The sequence below is a fragment of the Microcebus murinus genome, chromosome 25 (assembly GCF_040939455.1).
Source record: "Microcebus murinus isolate Inina chromosome 25, M.murinus_Inina_mat1.0, whole genome shotgun sequence".
Taxonomy (NCBI): domain Eukaryota; kingdom Metazoa; phylum Chordata; class Mammalia; order Primates; family Cheirogaleidae; genus Microcebus; species Microcebus murinus.
In genome coordinates, this window is record NC_134128.1 from 16,137,036 (window position 1) to 16,154,578 (window position 17,543).

At 35.7% G+C, this 17,543-nt stretch overlaps 1 long non-coding RNA gene across 4 annotated transcripts in view; it reads left to right on the forward strand.

The window, feature by feature from the left end:
- Positions 1-151: 151 nt before the first annotated feature.
- LOC105871983 (uncharacterized) overlaps positions 152-17,543 on the forward strand; it is a 37,218-nt gene continuing 19,826 nt past the window's right edge. The window contains exons 1-4 of one of the 4 annotated variants that reach the window (XR_012914857.1): positions 152-366; positions 3,112-12,892; positions 14,635-14,735; positions 14,832-14,981. This is a non-coding gene — a long non-coding RNA (uncharacterized LOC105871983). Of the gene's footprint in view, positions 12,893-14,634; positions 14,736-14,831; positions 14,982-17,543 lie in introns of all 4 variants that reach the window. The other 3 variants (XR_012914858.1, XR_012914856.1, XR_001154410.3) reach the window with 3 other exon arrangements.

The following is a 17,543-nucleotide window of genomic DNA, read 5'->3' on the forward strand; positions in this document are numbered from 1 at the left end:
CTTTTTCTCAGAAATGTCCATTGACCTACAACTGGCATTCAGTGAGAGAAACATGTGCCAGAGATTGCAATAGCAGAAAGATCATGTGATGTCAACCCAGGCCACAAATTGGTACATGAACCTGTTGGCAAATTATAGCATATCACTCCCTGTTCATGAGTCAGTTAAGACAAGAGTGCCAATTTTAGCAGATGTGTGTTTTTTGTTTTCATAATGCAATATGAATGTGAATGATGATTTTCACAAATGAATCTGATTGTCAGTCTAATCTGAGTTTTCTTAATGTTGAGAATGTTTTACTACCTGCATGAATTGAAGATGCTTATAAGATGACTTTTGTAGCCTGAGGTAGGCCAACTTGGGAAGGTAAGAATTTATGGTAAATTATACAAAATTATTTTTTGTTGTTTTTATTTTTCAAAAAACCTTTACAAATCAATGCAATAAATAAATCATGTGGCTACTGAACATTATTCATGTTGATTACCAATTTTAAAATTTTAAATATTTGATAGGGTGGGAAAAAACGACCTGGAAATGGATGAATATGCCCTTTCCTCTCACTCCTGGAAAACTAAAGACATACTTGTGCTCAAGCCTCCTCTTTCTTCTGACTTTAGTTTCTTGTTGCTTAAAAATAACTTAATATTAAATAAAAGCATTCAGACAGTTTTAAAATAAATTATAAATGGTTATACAATGTTAAGATGTTACTAGCGGTGATAATCGTAGCAGTGGTAGTAGTAGTAGCAGTTATAGTGGTAGCATCAGTTAGGTAGCATAGCATTAGGTTGGGTTAGTATATGAACTATATAGGTAGTCTGTATTACTAATTATCTGTTACAGTTTGGAACATTCTTTGTGTAAACCCACAGCCACAGAAATCCAGAACATAGGGTGACTACCTTTTGGTTTTACTAAGTTTTGTAGGTTATATTTACCTTTAAATAGAAATGCTGGCTTGATTACATTCTTGACTACTACTGAATAATGTTGATATATGTATTTTACTTCCTGACTGATAGTAGAGGCTGGGCTGGTGTAGCAAGTACAAGCATCAGAAAGGTAATTTTGTAAAAAAAAAAAAAATATATATATATATCTTGAAAGGTCAGTATTTATTTATATTAGCAAAGTTTTCCTTAAAGATTACAAAATACTATAGGATTATTCTGCTTTCAATCACTCCTCAATATTATATAAGATTGATAGCTTCATGGACTCTAAGTATGGATTATACAGAAAAGGAAGAAGTAAGAAAAGAGGGGAAAGGAAGGGTGAAATGAGAAGACCAGGAGTTAACCACTGACAAAGGCCTGGCAAAGGACTGATCTCTTCCTTTTAATCTTAGGAACCTCCAGAAAAGTGTCTTATGATGGGATTAGATCTATCCTACTTTTTGATATCCATAACAGTTTGAAATACACAGGATTTTGTGAAATTTTCCCTTGGGTGCAAAGGGAGGCAAGGGGAGATCAGTCATACTCCTCTCCAATCAAATTATCACCAGCCCAGTAAACTTTGTGTACCTTTGTATTTTATACCCTGCTTTATGAAAGTTATAGTTTGAAGATAATTCATAAATGTCTAAACTTGAGGGGACAGTTTTTCTAATTAAAAGAAACTTAAAAAAAAAAAAAAAAGCAAAGAGAAATATAACCTGGCAGGATGAAGGTGATAACGGCAGGCAAGGGAAAACATCTGGAAAATGTATGGTGGGTAATCACAGTCCCACTCTTTCTGGGGACAGAGCGTGACTCTTGCTACCAAGATTTACAACCCCAAAGCAATACAAGTTCAACATCTGCTTATATATTCCCAAATGGCGCTTGTAGCTAAGAACAGTGCTTATGATGTTGATTACCCTAGAACTGCATAGGCAGTTTCTGCAAATACAACATATAGTCTCCATGCCCATATGGAACTGCTATTGGAGAAAGTCCTACCTGGGCAACCTCCACGTCCGTTTGAGAACATCACTTACTGTTAGACCCCACGTGCCAATCCGATTACATGTGGCAGCGCCATCTACTGAAAGCACAGAACTGTCAAAAGCTTTTTTTCATCTCAATGTTTTTGAGGTTATTAAAAAAATCTTAGTAAGGATCACAACTGAATTTATTCTCTAGGAATTTATTAATATACTTTGATAAAATAACATTATATGGCAATATAAAATTTGTATGTTGCATGAGATGCTAGTTTTTGAGATTTTTATCCTTTCCATATTACACACATTCAAAATTTTAATCATATATTAAGAAAAATACTTCGCTAGCCAATGGATAATTGGGCAGAAAATTTCCTGGACATTTACTCCATGTTTTAAAATTTAATGCATATAACTGTAAAATGGTGGCTATCACTAGCTCTCATTTTATTAATGCAAGATAAACTAGAATTTAAGACTGGTGGCACTTTGTTAAGCTTATTGGTCCTTCTACTCTTTTTATGTAGCATTCAATAGCTAAATTAAACTGGTTTAAGTAAAAAAAAATCATTTAGGGAAGAGATAAAGCCATTACAGTACAGTTGTCTATTGTTCCTTCTAGCTATTAAGGTGTGATCAGTAAGGGACTCATATAAATTGTTTTGAGAGATTTCATTTTGCTTATCTGGCCTTGCTTAATATCACAGAAGATTATTTTTAGATCTGACAAGGGTTAGCTAGCTGGATCTCTCTACTGAATACTCAGGTTGGAAATCTTAATTCTGTATTCCTGTGCCTTGGAAATGGACCAACTGCTCTAGGAGTCGTTATTGTAGAAAAATTTTTCAGTTTAAAATATTGAGTGAATATCCACTTTTATTCTTGACTAAGTCTTGGAAGCAGAGATTCATTAGGATCTTTTTTTCCAAACAGTTAAATTAAATGTTACATTGAGATTAGTGACAATTCTGAATAACAGATGTGCAGCCTTAAACTGAGGTACTTTATCTCAAATAGCAATCACCTTTAAGCAATCGTATTTCTTCCTACATAACCCACTAAAATCTTATATTTTTACTTGATGGGACGGTCTAATTTATATGGTATTAAAAAGTTAACCTTAAAATCTCAGTGACTTAATAAACAAAACTTTTTATCTATTCACCCAAAATGTGCTGCAGGTCCAAGGTTTCACCAGGGATGCTTTCTTCTGAGTAGTGACTCAAGGATTGAGTCTGTTTCAAGCTTGAGGCTTCACAGTATCAGCACAATCACCTTGGCGGAGAATGAAAGAGAAGGAGATAACTCATGCTTCAAACTTTAAAAGAACATAAATCACTTGGTCCAGTTGGCTAGAAGGAATCACGTGGCCTCAAAATAACTGTAAAGAAGGTTGGGAAAGAAAGCATAACTCTCTGACTAGGAATATGGAATAGGATTTAGACAGTTAGCAAAAATCTCAACAAAATCTTAGCAAATCAAATCCAGCATTATATAAAAGGATAATACAATATTCCAAGCAGGGCTTATCCAAGAACTGAAAGACTAGTTTCACATTAAAAAATCAATGTGATTCACCTTATCAACATAATGAAGAAGGAAAAGCATATTAGTATCATGTAAATACAGAAAAAACGTTTGACAAAGTTTATTATAATTCGGAATAAGATACTTGCTCAAGGAGAAAAGGAATCTACAAAAAAAACATTATAGCTAACATCATACATAATGATGCAAGATTCAATTCTTTCTCCCTACGATTGAGAAGATAAATCTGTCTTCTCTTACTACTCCCATTAGCATCAAATTGAAGGCCCTACCCAGTGCAACAACAACAAAAAATAACAATAGTAATAAAAAGGATATAGAAGAAACAAAACTATTTACAGATGACGTAATTAGGTACAACATTCTAAAATATCTGTAAATAAGCTATGAGCACTAATGTGTGAGCTTACCGGGTCATAGGATATAAGGTCAATATGCAAATCCCAATCACATTTATATCTACTAGGAATGAACAATTTGAAAATTGAAATTTTTAAACTAAAGTAAGATGAAACTCTTAGGTATGAATCTAACAAAATGTTCAAAATATATGTGCTTAAAACCATAAAACACTGATAAAAGATCAATAAAAATTTTAAAAGGAGAGATAAGGCTGGCTGTGGTGGCTCACACCGGTAATGTAGCACTCTGGGAGGCCGAGGCCGGACGATCACTTGAGGTCAGGAGTTTGAGCAAGAGCGACACCTGTCTGTACTAAAAAAAAAAAAAAATAGAAAAAATTAGATGGATGTGGTGGCACTCGCCTGTAGTCCCAGCTACTCGGAAGGCTGAGGCAGGAGGATCACTTGAGCCCAGGAGTTTGAAGTTGCTGTGAGCTAGGCTGACACCATGGCACTGTAGCCCAAATATCAGAGCAAGGCTCTGTCTCAAAAAAAAAAAAAAAAAGTAACATGTTCATAGTTGGAACAACTCAAACTCAGATTTGCTGAGATATCAATTGTTTCTAAATTAATTTATAGACTTGACACAGTTCCAACCAAAATCCCAGCAGGATTTGATGTAGAAATTGACAAGCTGTTTCTAAAATTTATGTAGAAAGGCAAATAGTCAAACAATTTTCTAAACAAAGTTAAAATACTCATTCTACCCAATTTCAAGACTTAGTATAAAGCTATATTAATCAAGATAGAATGTCATTAGCATAAAAATGGACACATAGATAAATGGAACAGAATAGAGCAGGGATCAGCAAACCACAGCCCCAGGGCCAAATTCAGCCCACAATCAGTTTCTATATACAAATGTCATTGCAACATGGCTAAAATTATTCTTTTATTTATTGTCCATGGCTGCTTTCATGCTAAAGTGGTAGAGTTGAGTAGTTGCAAAAATGATTGTATGACCCATAAAGCCTAATATATTTACTATCTGGTTCTTTTATTAAAAAGTTTGCTATCCCTGGAATATAGTTTCCAGAAATAGACTCACACTTCTATAGTCAATTGATTTTGACAAAGGAAAAAGACTACTAAATGGAGAAAGGATAATCTTTTTAATGAACAGTGCTAGAACAATTGAACATGCCATATGCAAAACAAATACCATCATCATTACATTGCATTATTTTTAAAATAATAAAGAATTCAAAGTGAACCATCAACCTAAATGGAAAATCTAAAATTATAAAACTATTAAAAAGATTAAACTAAAAAAATAGATTAAACTAAAAAAAAGATGACAATACAAAATACCAGTGAGGATTCAGAGGTATATTTCTGGTAAAAGTGCAAAATGGTAAAGCAACTTCTGGAAGAAGTTGTGCGGTTTCTCATAGGGCTAACCATATACCTATTATATGACCCAGCAACCTTACTCTTGGGTATTACTCTTGGGTAAAACAAAAACGTATGTTAACACAAAAACACATATGCAAATGTTTACAGTGGTTGTATTTACAATCATAAAAACTACATACCACTCATTTCAGACTACATGCCACCTTCCACTGGCAGATGGATGAACTGTGGTGCATGTAGACCATGGAATACTGCTTGCTCAGCAATGAAAAGGAATGAACTGTCTAAGTCACAACATGAATGAATCTCATAAGTGTAGAGATTCTCTAAGTAAAAGAAATCAGACTCAAAAGACCACATACTATACAATTCCATTTTAAAAAATACAAAACCCTAAGGATAGAAAAAAGATCAGTGTCTGCCAAGGAAGAGTTGACTTTAAAGCAGCACGGGGGATTTTTTAATGATAGAACTAATCTGTATCTTCATTTTGTTGCTGGATGCATGACTGACTATATGCATTTGTCAAAAACTCACAGAGCTGTGCCCAAAGAGGAAGAATTTTGCTGTGTGTAAATTTTAACTTCATAAAAAATCGAAACTTTATTATCAAGTTATATTGGACATATACTACTTAGAATATTAATGGATAATGACTTCATCTTGGAGTTAGATGATTTGGGTGCAATGCCAGTTATATCAGTTCTGAGTAGGGCGAACTTGGGCAAGTTACTTACCTTATTGTGCCTCAATTTTCTTGTTTCTAAATAGAAATAGTATATAGCTTTATCATAGGGTAGGAGAAACAACTAAATGAGATAATTCCTAAAAACTACTTGAGGCAGTGTCTATCAAGTAGTACATATTCAGTCACTGGTAGTAGTTCTTAGTAACAGGATGCTCACATATGCTCAGCACAGATTCTCACCCACTGTGATGATTGTCTCTTGTCTTACTTCAACTAATCCATATTTATTTTAAATATCCACCATTTGCCAAATACCAGAGGGAGTCAAAATGCAGAGCTCTTGCTCTTCCGGAGTTTACAATCTTACTGAAAAGATGAGTTAGGGACATGCAAATGTTTAATTAATCAAGACCTTATCTGTTTTGCAACATATGCTGGCATGATATTACATAGAGGCACAGCACGGAGTCTTTGGGTGCAGAGATGCAAAGGCCCGATGTCTGCTGAGACATCTGTTCTCAAAGATATTACATCCTAGTTGTAGAGATAAATATGAACACAGATCTCAAATCACTAGTATGTAAAAAATGAAAGTGCAGGAAGAGAAGTAAAATTTAAATGCTGAAGGTTTTGGCGGAGATAGAGAAAAAGACATTTCTTTTAAAAAGAGATTATAATATGTTTAAATGTCAAAAGGAAATTGTGGTCAAAGATGACTTGAATTGTTGGAGGAATTCTTCTAGACCTGTCTGATCTTGAATTGATCTAAAAGAGACAGAAATTTTATGGATAATTTAGAAAAAATAAAGCAGGACAAAATTGTAAACCATTTGCAGTAGAAAGGAATTTATTAATCCAAAAGAACACTAGGAAATACAGTTTTGCTATGTCTGTGGTATCGTGTGGGTAGAAGCTATTTTACCCACATTCTTTTGTTTTTATTTCACTGTTTTGAAAAATAGGAAGTTGGGAAGACATTCTGCCCCTCCTCACTCCACCAGGAGTCTAGAAGCATCTGTTCTGAAATAGCACCAGTGTCCCTTGTGTCGATTACCAGTGAGACTTGCCCAATAGTTTCTCATATACTTTTCTTGCGAGCAATTCATTATTTCTTCCCACTGACTCACACAACTCCCTCTGGTTGACGGCATGGAGGCCAGACACCAGTGACTTTCACACTGACATTCTGGTCACCTCCCACACTGTCTCAGAGTAGCCTCGTCCAGTGGGCAGAAACCAGTTTGGAATCTGGATCATTCCAAATAGTGTCTTTAGCCCACAATTCAGAGAATCCTAATACTAAACACACTCGGCTGTGTGTGCGTGTGTGTGTGTGTGTGTGTTGGGGCAGGGGATGGGGAGGGTGGTGCACAGCCCTGGGACAAGATTCTATGTGGATATATGAGAACACGTCATCCTTGGACATTTATGCAGGAACAACTGTTAATTGTCTACTGAGAGTAAAAATAGAATTGGCTTATACTACAGCTAAAGAAGTGTATCTGCAATTGCAAAAACATTTGTTCTCTCAGAGGAACAGTTTGTTTTTATTGTTCTTGTGATGATGATTTTGTTTTTCTGGTTTCATTCCTTGCCCCCACTTAGTGCCAGCAACAAGGTATAGGAGCTTAGATAAATCACTTCACCTCTCTGGGCCTCTTGAATATAACGGAAAAAATGGCTTAGACTATTGGTTGTGTTTTGGGCTGGCCATGTATTTCTCAAGTCTGAAGACTTCAGGGCAGGAAGTTCACCCAGAGAGTGTGTATAAAGAGCCCACCTCACGGGAGTTGACCAGCAAATGTCAGGTCCCTGTTCCCAAGATTGCCCCTCAAATTCCTGTCCAGCCTTAGAAATGTATGATCCTGCAAAGGAATCGCTGGAGGGAGGAGGAAAACATTGGTGGGAGAATAACTAACTCCAAAAAAAGGGAAGAATATTACAATAGGAAAGGGTACCACACTATCTCTTCCATACCAACTTGGTTTAGAAAGAGAAGAAATGAAACACACACACACACACACACACACACACACACACACACACACACACACACACACACGCATGCACACACACACACACACACAGAAGTTCATTGTACAAAGGTTAGGAGAAAAATGAACATGAACCGGAAAAGCAGTCTCCTGAGTCCCTGGGCACTGAAGAGAACAAGATAATTCACAATCCCTGTCATCTGAGCCCTTGGAGTATCACTGTACCCTTGTCCAAAAAAATGGTCCCTCCTGCTGGGAAGCCTGAAGTCAGGTATTCAGGATTGCACAAAAATACCAGATGTTGCAATCTTGGCCTATTGTTTATGCACATAATTAGACACATGCATACTTCTATTTTGAACACTGCTGATATATTTTCAGCTAAATGGCCCAACAAACACGTGTGTGTAGAGATATAAAAAAAAAAAAACCTCAAATTTGCCACAGATTCTAGCAATAAGCTATTATGCATTAACTTCCTCTGAGGTGCAGTTTATACAAATGCAAAGCCCAGAGCCATAATTGCTGCTGGCTTTGCCCAGACATAAGTGAAGACCTCAGAACAAAGTTATTTATTCAGTACAGAGCCAAGTGACCAGTTTGAAGTTTTGAGGGAGATAATCTTTAATCTGACTCCTAGAAAAAAAAAGCAACCAAATACGATTTATGTTGTGTGTGAAAACAAAAGTAACTCTTACTCTAAAACATCCTTTATTATTTTTTAAGGAAAAAAAACCAAAAACCAAAAACAAAAAAAATTAAAACACAATTAAAAGTATGAGATTCAAAATAATTCAACTGCAGAAGAGAAAAATATAAATCTTTGGACCTGTTACACTATTAATCTATCCTAAATAATGTTATAAACTGACAGCATTGTAAACAGAGAATATTTTCAGAAGACAAGATACACAAAGAAAATTGTCCATGGATGAGGGTTTTGAACTCTAAAGGGACTCATGTTTTTCACAATTAATCGAAGAAGGATATTGTGGGAGAATATGTTGTATTGAATAGAAAGTACACCCTAAAATAAGAAAATATTTTTAAAGATGAGGTTGGTTTCTCATCCCAAAACATCCAGACTGTCACTGTGTTTGTGCTGTGCTCACTTTGAAGGCTTTTAGGTTCAAGGAAACTATGACTTTGCACCAAGAATATATATATTTTTTTGTTCTTTATCTTCGTAGAGAAGAAATCCAAGGAAAGCAGGAGGAAAAACAAACCTAATATTTTAAAGTCAAGTTCTTTTCAGAGTCTCTCATGGAAATAAACCATTACTATGTTGGCCAACAGAGAGGCCAGGCAAGGGAGGGGTGGCTAGGGAAAGAGGGATTTGCAAGAACTGAAGGCTCCTGTACCCACCATTAGTATTACGAATCCTAGGTGTTAATAGTAAGTATAGGAGCTACATCTAGAAGAAAAGCAGGGCATTTGGTTTATTTTGTTTTGAGATGAGCTGTGTTAACTTCCTGGTCCCATCCCCTCTAAGGCTGGGCAAGAATTAGCAACAGGCTGTGAATGTTAGCACAGGGCCAAAAACAGAGAGGCCGGCTTCGCTTCTGCCCAACCGGACACTTGCCAGGTGTGGCCTTTCAGCGCCTGAGGATGTTAACACAAATGGCAAACTCCTGGTCTGCAGGCTGCGGTTCTAATCCAAAATAGCTACGATTCTTCAATTGTTATGGGAGTAAACAGTCCCTGCTTTACATGCGTTGGTTCTATTTCTTTGACTTCTTCTTTTTCCCTTTTGAAAAAGTGGTAATAATCCCAGTGTTTTCTCACCAGTATTGGATTGCCCCGTTGCAGCCAAATTTTACGGTTGCAGAAAGCATTAGCAAACCAGGCCAAAAAACACTCTGACTTTGATTTAATATGAAATTGTACGTTGCATTTCCAACTCTTTCCATCATTACAATAATTATTTGGCTTATTTCTGTTTTCATGCTGACTGTAAAAAGTTTCCTTTTTTTTTTTTTCAGAAAAGCAATAGCATTTGATAGTAAATGAACATATCTCAGATCCAAATAAACAAATTCGTCAATAGTACATGCTCACATGGCACTCTGCTAATAACTTCTTGTAAAGACTCAATGTTATATTATTTTACCCATTAAATTTTAGTATTTAATGCATTCACACAAATAGCTTAGATTTCCTGGTTTGGGGATTTCTCTCATCCCTATAGAAGTGAAACCATCTTTTTCTGTCTGTCAATAGATGGTCTCTACTATACATAATATAATAACATATATTATGTATATAATATATAAAATCATGTCCCATGAATTACATAAATATTATAAACAAAATTTATATTAAATATGTTTTACTTAGATGGATATTTCAAGATAAGTTAATTGTCAGATATTTTATCTTCACATTGCTATTATTAAAATAAACCTTGAAGCTCTTACTCGAGGAGGGCATGGGCAATATGAGTAACCGTAACACTTGTACCCCCATAATATGCTAAAATAAAAAAATAAAAAATAAAAACAACAAAAAAATGAACCGTATATATATATATTCATATATATATGTATATATATATATATATAAATCCCTTGGTTACAAAATGAATCATTTTACAAATTGTGCTCAACACATGACAAAACACTTATTCCAGATATTAGATAGAAACTGTGATCTTAATGAAAAATTATGCAATGATAATTTAAAATAGTGTTATCAAAAATACCCTCTTGATTGGTCCAAGTGCAGTGATATTTACAACTAATTGGTCACAACCAGTTACAGATTCCTTTGTTCCTTCTCCACTCCCTCTGCTTCACTTGACCAGCATTAAAAAAAAGAAAAAAAGAAAACAGTACCCTATTTTCTGAAGTTAATATTTGTTTATTTTTCTGCAGCTACATATTTTTCTATTTTTGATAGTACCTAGCTCCAATGCAGTTTTTCTATCTATGTGGCAAAGAAATATCCTTAAACAGAAATGAAACTATAGGTGCGTAGAGTGGTTAAGTATTCTGTCTCTCTGAACAAAAAGAAGTGAAATCAGGTTATCTATGAAACTCCTGTGGGGCCAGAAAAGTGAAATAAAAAGACAGAGCCCTGGAGATAGCGACACCTGGTATCCCACAGTCCACCTCAAAAACAACTAATGGAGTTATTGCTCCATGACCTATTTTGTCCACACTACGGTTGGCTGCCATGTAACAGTCTATTTTGGGGATAAAACTCTTGCTCAATCAGAGTATCCTTCATAACCCCTTGAATCTGGGAATTGGAACTGCTCCATTTTTCAACAGTCATTAGAGGTAAACTTGCAGACCATGTCTAAATGTAAAACAATACAACTGCAAAGGGTAAGCTCCCACTTCCTATTTATGACAGGGACCCTAGAGAAACCTACTGTTCACTCTGTTGTGTTGTGCCAATAGACTACTACTCATTCATTCAGCCAAAACTTAGTGCTTTGAACCATTTTGCTAAGACATACCTTTCAATAATATCATACCCAATGTTTTTTTTAAAGAATATATTAACAGAACTAGAACTGTAATTGATTATTAGAGAAGATAACCATGCAGACTTCCTAATATTGGACCTGTATAAAGACAGAAAGGCTGTGTTGACAGAAAGCCTAGTGGTTGCCATTGGAAAAGATGAGGTCTCATCCCTGAAATGCTCATTAGAGTTCACAGAACCATCTGGCCCTGAGAATAAAGAGTTGAGTTAATGACCAAACTGGTGGTTACATCCCATAACCTGTAAGATCATTGTAATCTTAATGTTTCCATGAATACCTGGAATAGCATTTTGCAAACTGTGGTCCTGTGTCCAGTGATGGAACAAGTATAAAAATAGTGCGTACATTTCTCCCTGATTGGAGATTTATAAAAACGTGTATTTGGAAATTTAAGATTCTAGAAAATTCTGCGATAAGGAAATCTGCCCAATTTTGTCTAATCCAGTATTTTCCCCCTGTTTTACTTTTCACAAAACATGTTATTATCATGCCATTGAGCACTCATGTTCCGACATACCCTGTAAGGCAATGTCAAACCAGAAAATTTTCCTTCTTAAATCTAGCTCATTTGTTTTTATGAAACTAATCATCCTTAAAGATGTTTAATTTGTCATTGCTTTTGAAAAAGTCAAAATTCTCTAGACTGTCACTCAAAGCCAACACATTTTTTTCTTTCTAAACTTATCCCTCCATCCCTAAAAAGACTATTTTTCAGTGTATCTTGAATGCATAATACTTTTTTCCTGTCCATATCTATTACTTACATGTTTTTCCCACTTCCTTTGGCATCCACACAAGATTTTCAAGCCTCATCTCACACTCATTTTGTAAAGCCAATTTCCGCCTTCCCGATAACTTCGGGCTGCACTGGCACAATGTAAAATCTATACTACGCATCTTAACACTTAAATATCATTTCTTGGGATTTTTTTTCTCTCTCTTCCTTCCTTTTCCACCTTCCTTTCTTTATTTCTTAAATTTGTGCTAATCTTACCTATTCCAGTTGTTCAAATTGATTTTACGCTTTTTGCAAAGAAAAGCCATGGCTTATATTTATTTACATATTCCCTAGAAAAACAAAATTTTAAGTTATATAAAATGGATGTCTTCCTTCATAGAATCTACAATCATGTAAATATATGAATTGCACAAAGAGAACCATTCTTTCAGTCAAAAGGAAACAGCAATTAAGAAGCTTTTATTATTGGAATTTATGTCGGGTGCTACACTAATAATAAGAAATGCCAGGTTCATAGTGGGTACTCAATAAATCTGTTGAATAAATTAATCAACGAATAAAATAATCTCTTTGGTTTTACTTTATCTCCTTTTTCATATTCTACCCAGATTTAAGTGTATGCATTTTCTTTGTGGAAGGAGAGGAGGTAAAGGATCTGTTTGTTTCCACAAGATGTACAAACTATGAAATCTGAGCACTCATGGAATTATAAGTTTCTTAATGAAATCTTTTCACTCATCTGGGTGTGTATGGATATTTTCTTATAATTTAATGTTTGTTTTCTTTGGTTTTGTTTTCAACAAAAAATCTAAATTGTCTTTATTTTGATAAGACTGATACTTTGCTGGGACTTTTGTTAAAATTTCCAAAGCCATACTAAAATGAAAACTATGTGTGTATGTGTGTGTGTGTGTGTGCACATACATGTATTCTTTTTTAATCTTGGTATTTATTCCTATCATTCAATTAAATATGTCAGTTCCTTTTCATGGGGCATATTTTTATATACTTCGTTCTCAGTGAAACATTAGCTCTTGTTTTAAGCTCTGTTGTAACTTTCTGAAATATTTTTAAAACAAAGATTTTTTTTTTTTTTTAGAGACATAGTCTTATTCTGTTGCCTGGGCTAGAGTGCCATGGCATCAGCCTAGCTGATAGCAACACTCCTGGGCTCGAGCAATCCTTCTGCCTCAGCCTGCCGAGTAGCTGGGACTAAAGGCATGTGCCACCATGCCCGGCTAATTTTTTCTATATATTTTTAGTTGTCCAGATAATTTCTTTCTATTTTTAGTAGAGACAGGGTCTTGCTCTTGCTCAGGCTGGTCTCAACTCCTGGCCTCAAGCAATCCTCCAGCCTCAACCTCTCAGAGTGCTAGGATTACAGGTGTGAGCCACCACACCCAGCCAAAATAAAGATTTTTAAAATCATTCACCTAAGTGGTTGTTCACATGTGAATTTCTATCACTCATTAACGTTATATTTTTATCTTCAATAAAACTCACCCAAGATTTAGGACTATGGCAAAACCAAGTGAACCTATCAGCTCTATCTATCAGACGTATTGTGACCTATTATAAATTAATGATTGTCACTAACTGCCTACTATATTGATGTACTGCAATGTTATTTTCATAGAAAATGGTATCTAACAGATCTAAAAGAAAAGTTGCTCATACTTTCTGGGTTAACTTGCCGACTGCTATCACCAAAATCATCGTATGTATTCAGTTAATTGCCAAAAGTGTGAGTGTCTGTATATATGCATGGATGTGTGTGCACAGGCGTGTGTGTGTGTGTGTGGAGAGAGAGAGAAAGAAATATACATTGTGTTATTTGGCTCACTTATGTGAAATGTGTGTCTGGAAAAATGTATAAGATATCACCACCATCAGAACTACTCCTATCATCACATCTCCTATCAAATGAGAAGCGCTGATCAAAATATTTTTATTAGAATAAGCCTTTTGTTTATTGGAAGAGTAGATTCTATCAGGTCTTAGAGAAGGAAGGAGTTCAGTCTTCCATAGCACGATATTGAGATTCCAAAGTTTCCCTTCAAATCAGGGCTAAAACTCTTATTATTATAATATTTCATTTTTATTATGGGTTCAGTGAATCTGAGGATACAACCTAGAGACAGATGTAAAGTCGCAATTAAAGGTACAGGTGGGAATCTCAAGATATTAATATTTCAACTGGATGCTAGAGATTATTTTTCTAATTCATCTCTCTATATCCATTAATGTTTCCATTCATACCAAGACAAAATGGAGGATGTGATTTACAGTGAAAAAAGTTATCTTGTTTGAATCCAGATTCATGCAATCACCAGGCCCTCACTGTGCAACCAAAGGCAGGTGAACTGGGGCTTCTGTTTCATATTGTCCTTAGGAATCTTGCATTCATACGATTGCAGGGTCATGCTCTATTTGTCAGTGAGTGCATGGGTGCATGTTTAAATGACTCTCCCATGTTCTCTCTCAGACATAGATAAACTTGTCAGCCACTTACAGAGTACTGAAAACTGTTCCAGCCCCGAAATATCACTCCTATCAGCCTGCCAGTCACTCATAAATTCTCTAGAGGTGAGTCACCCTTTATCTACCCTAAGTTCCTGTTAAATGCCAATAGTTTTAATTTTGGGAGAAATAACATATTATTAACCTATTCGTGTATTGCAGTTGTTTTGTAGCCAACAGGACTTTCAAGGAAAGAGACAGATAGCAGAATGCATGATTGCAGATTGGTACAGATCATAAGTGAGTTTTGAGTGGAATGCTTGCCGGACAGCACTGTGAAAATGATGGTGGGGAGCACAAGTCAACGTCTAGGTAAGAATAAGCACCTTGCTGTCATGAGGAAGCCAAGATAAGAGACCCTCCTTGGGAGGCAAGACTTGAAGAAATTATATTACAACATCCAGCATGATAATGACTATAATTGAGACATTAAAAAATGAGTGAAACCTAGTAAGTGCATTCAAAGAGATGCCATTTTTACTTGAGTAAAGTACAATAAGGGTACACAAATAATAAAAGCATAGCAATTGTTATAAAGTATTAGTAAGTATTTGTCTAAATGAACAAGTATCTCTGTAGAAGTACTAGTAATGGAACACAGAATGTCAAAGAAGGGTGAAAGTGCTCCCAGTTGTACTTGCCAATAAATAATTTTCTAAAATAAGGCATTTTTAAATGGCCGAGTAAGATGTTAGCAGATTGGTATGATGGGAAGAAGGAAAAAGAGAACATGTCTGGTAGAGAAAAGAATGTTAACCACAGCACAAGACTGAGAATGTTGGAATTCTTAGGAAACATATGAGAAACAATGGAGAATAAGGCAAAATGGCTATTTTAAGGGACAATTTTGGAAATCATTGAATGTTGGGTTCAGGGGTTTGTATTTAATGATGGAAACACAATGAAGTTTTTAATATTTTGAGCAGAAAATGACATCATTGGTCCTCAAGTCAAAAAATATTAATCTGCAAAAAATGGAAGCCACACGTAATGTTAATGACGTGAAGAGACACCAGAGCCCATCAGATACAACACAACAATAGGACCAGGATGCAGCCTGAAGTCTGGAAGGAAGTGAAAATCAATGGGGGTGGGGGGATGGATATTGAAGACATCTGGCAAAGAACCTTTAGGACTTGGAAAGTGACTAGGTTGTGAGAGCAGAGAGGATGGATGGGAAAGGGGGCTCAGGACGGTTTCTGAGTTCCAATTTTACTAAGCTGTCACTTATGGTAGTCTGTGAAATGGGAAGAAAGGCCAAAGAGAAAACAATATAGCGCTTGTTTTCATTTGGTTTGCAATTGACATGTATAGGAAAATGTTCTCCTTACATAGCCAGGAAGAGACCTTGGCAGGCAGTGGGAGATGCAGCTTTTGGATTCAGGAGACAGTTGGGCATAACGGGCAATTGCTGTGTAGAATTTACAGGAAAGTTGACTAAAAAGCAGAATTGAGGGGTCTGGGTAAGTTAGGGAAGAACACGTGGAGAGGGAGTGACCTGCAAGTTCACGAGTATTCTTAGAAACAGGAGAGGAGTTGAGAGACTTTAGAAGGTATGCAGGTGTGAAAATTAGTAAAATGTTCAAGTAGGTGAGCCAGAGAATCACAGAGAAGAAATGTCTAATTAACTCAATTGAGTGGACTCATTTGAAAATCACTGGGGAAATTGCTTACTGGCAGCTTAATAATTGTCTAGAAATGCTGTAATATGGATTCCACCTTTATATCTAGCTTGTTACCTGTAGATAATCTCAAAGAGTCTTAAAAGAAGAAAAATGAAGTACATTTTCCAGCATAAAGAAAAATGTCTATGTTCATGTGCAGCAGACATTTGATTGGGCACTTATTACATGGAACATGTGTGTTCTCTTGTGCCTTTAACGGTTCTCTTATGCTGACCTTTCTTCATCAAGGTTTTCATGACCACTAAACTCCAAACATCGTCTTTGCCTGTGTGACCAAGAAAAATGATTTAAGCTGGACTTGAGCAGATATAGAAAATAATAATCTGCAAAGCAACTTGAAAGGCAAAAAGGAATGAAATGTTCCAATTGACTTCTAATATATACTCATAATACCATAGGGTTGTCAGTGATTGTTCTCTCCGTTTCTTAGTTTTGCACATGTCTTCTGATTATAACGAAGGTGTGAATTGGCAGGTGGAAGAAGGGAATATTAGAAACACATGGTATTCCCATGATTATTGCAGAGTATAAAAAGACTGGTAAGTGAAAGAAAATAATCCAGTGTAGTGGATTTTGTGCACTTTGAAATTATTCTTAAAATTCATGTAGTGTTTTATTTCATTCATTTCACTTATTCATTCAAAATATTTACTCACTGAATATTTAGTTGAATTAAATAACTAGCATAATAAATAGCATAAATAGGCTGTGTGCAAGGCTTTGGAAGAAAAACAAGCATGAAGAATGCACAGACCCTGCCCTCAGGGATCTTCTAGTCTCAGAAGAGAGATGAGGCATGTACGAGAATAACTACAATGCAAAGTAAAATCTTACCAAGAGCAACTTCTACTTCTGGCCATACAGAGTCACTGGTATCAGAATAACCTTCCCACTGTAAACAACTATAGAAAATGAAACACATGCAGTGTAGAAGCATGATCCTACAACGAATGAAGACATGTAATGTGAGCTTCATGATTGCTCCAGCCTTTTGCCTGGAGGCACTTTCTAGAAATGATGTGAAGAGATGCTGTCCAAGTAGAGAAGAGTGATCTCACTGAGATGAGTAGACAGAAATCAGAGTTCAGGGCTGCCTGGCAGGCTGCCATGTACAGAATAGTCAAAAGTATAGAAAAAAATAGTGCTGAGAAAACGACATGGAAATATAAATGGGTTTTTCCTAAAGTTC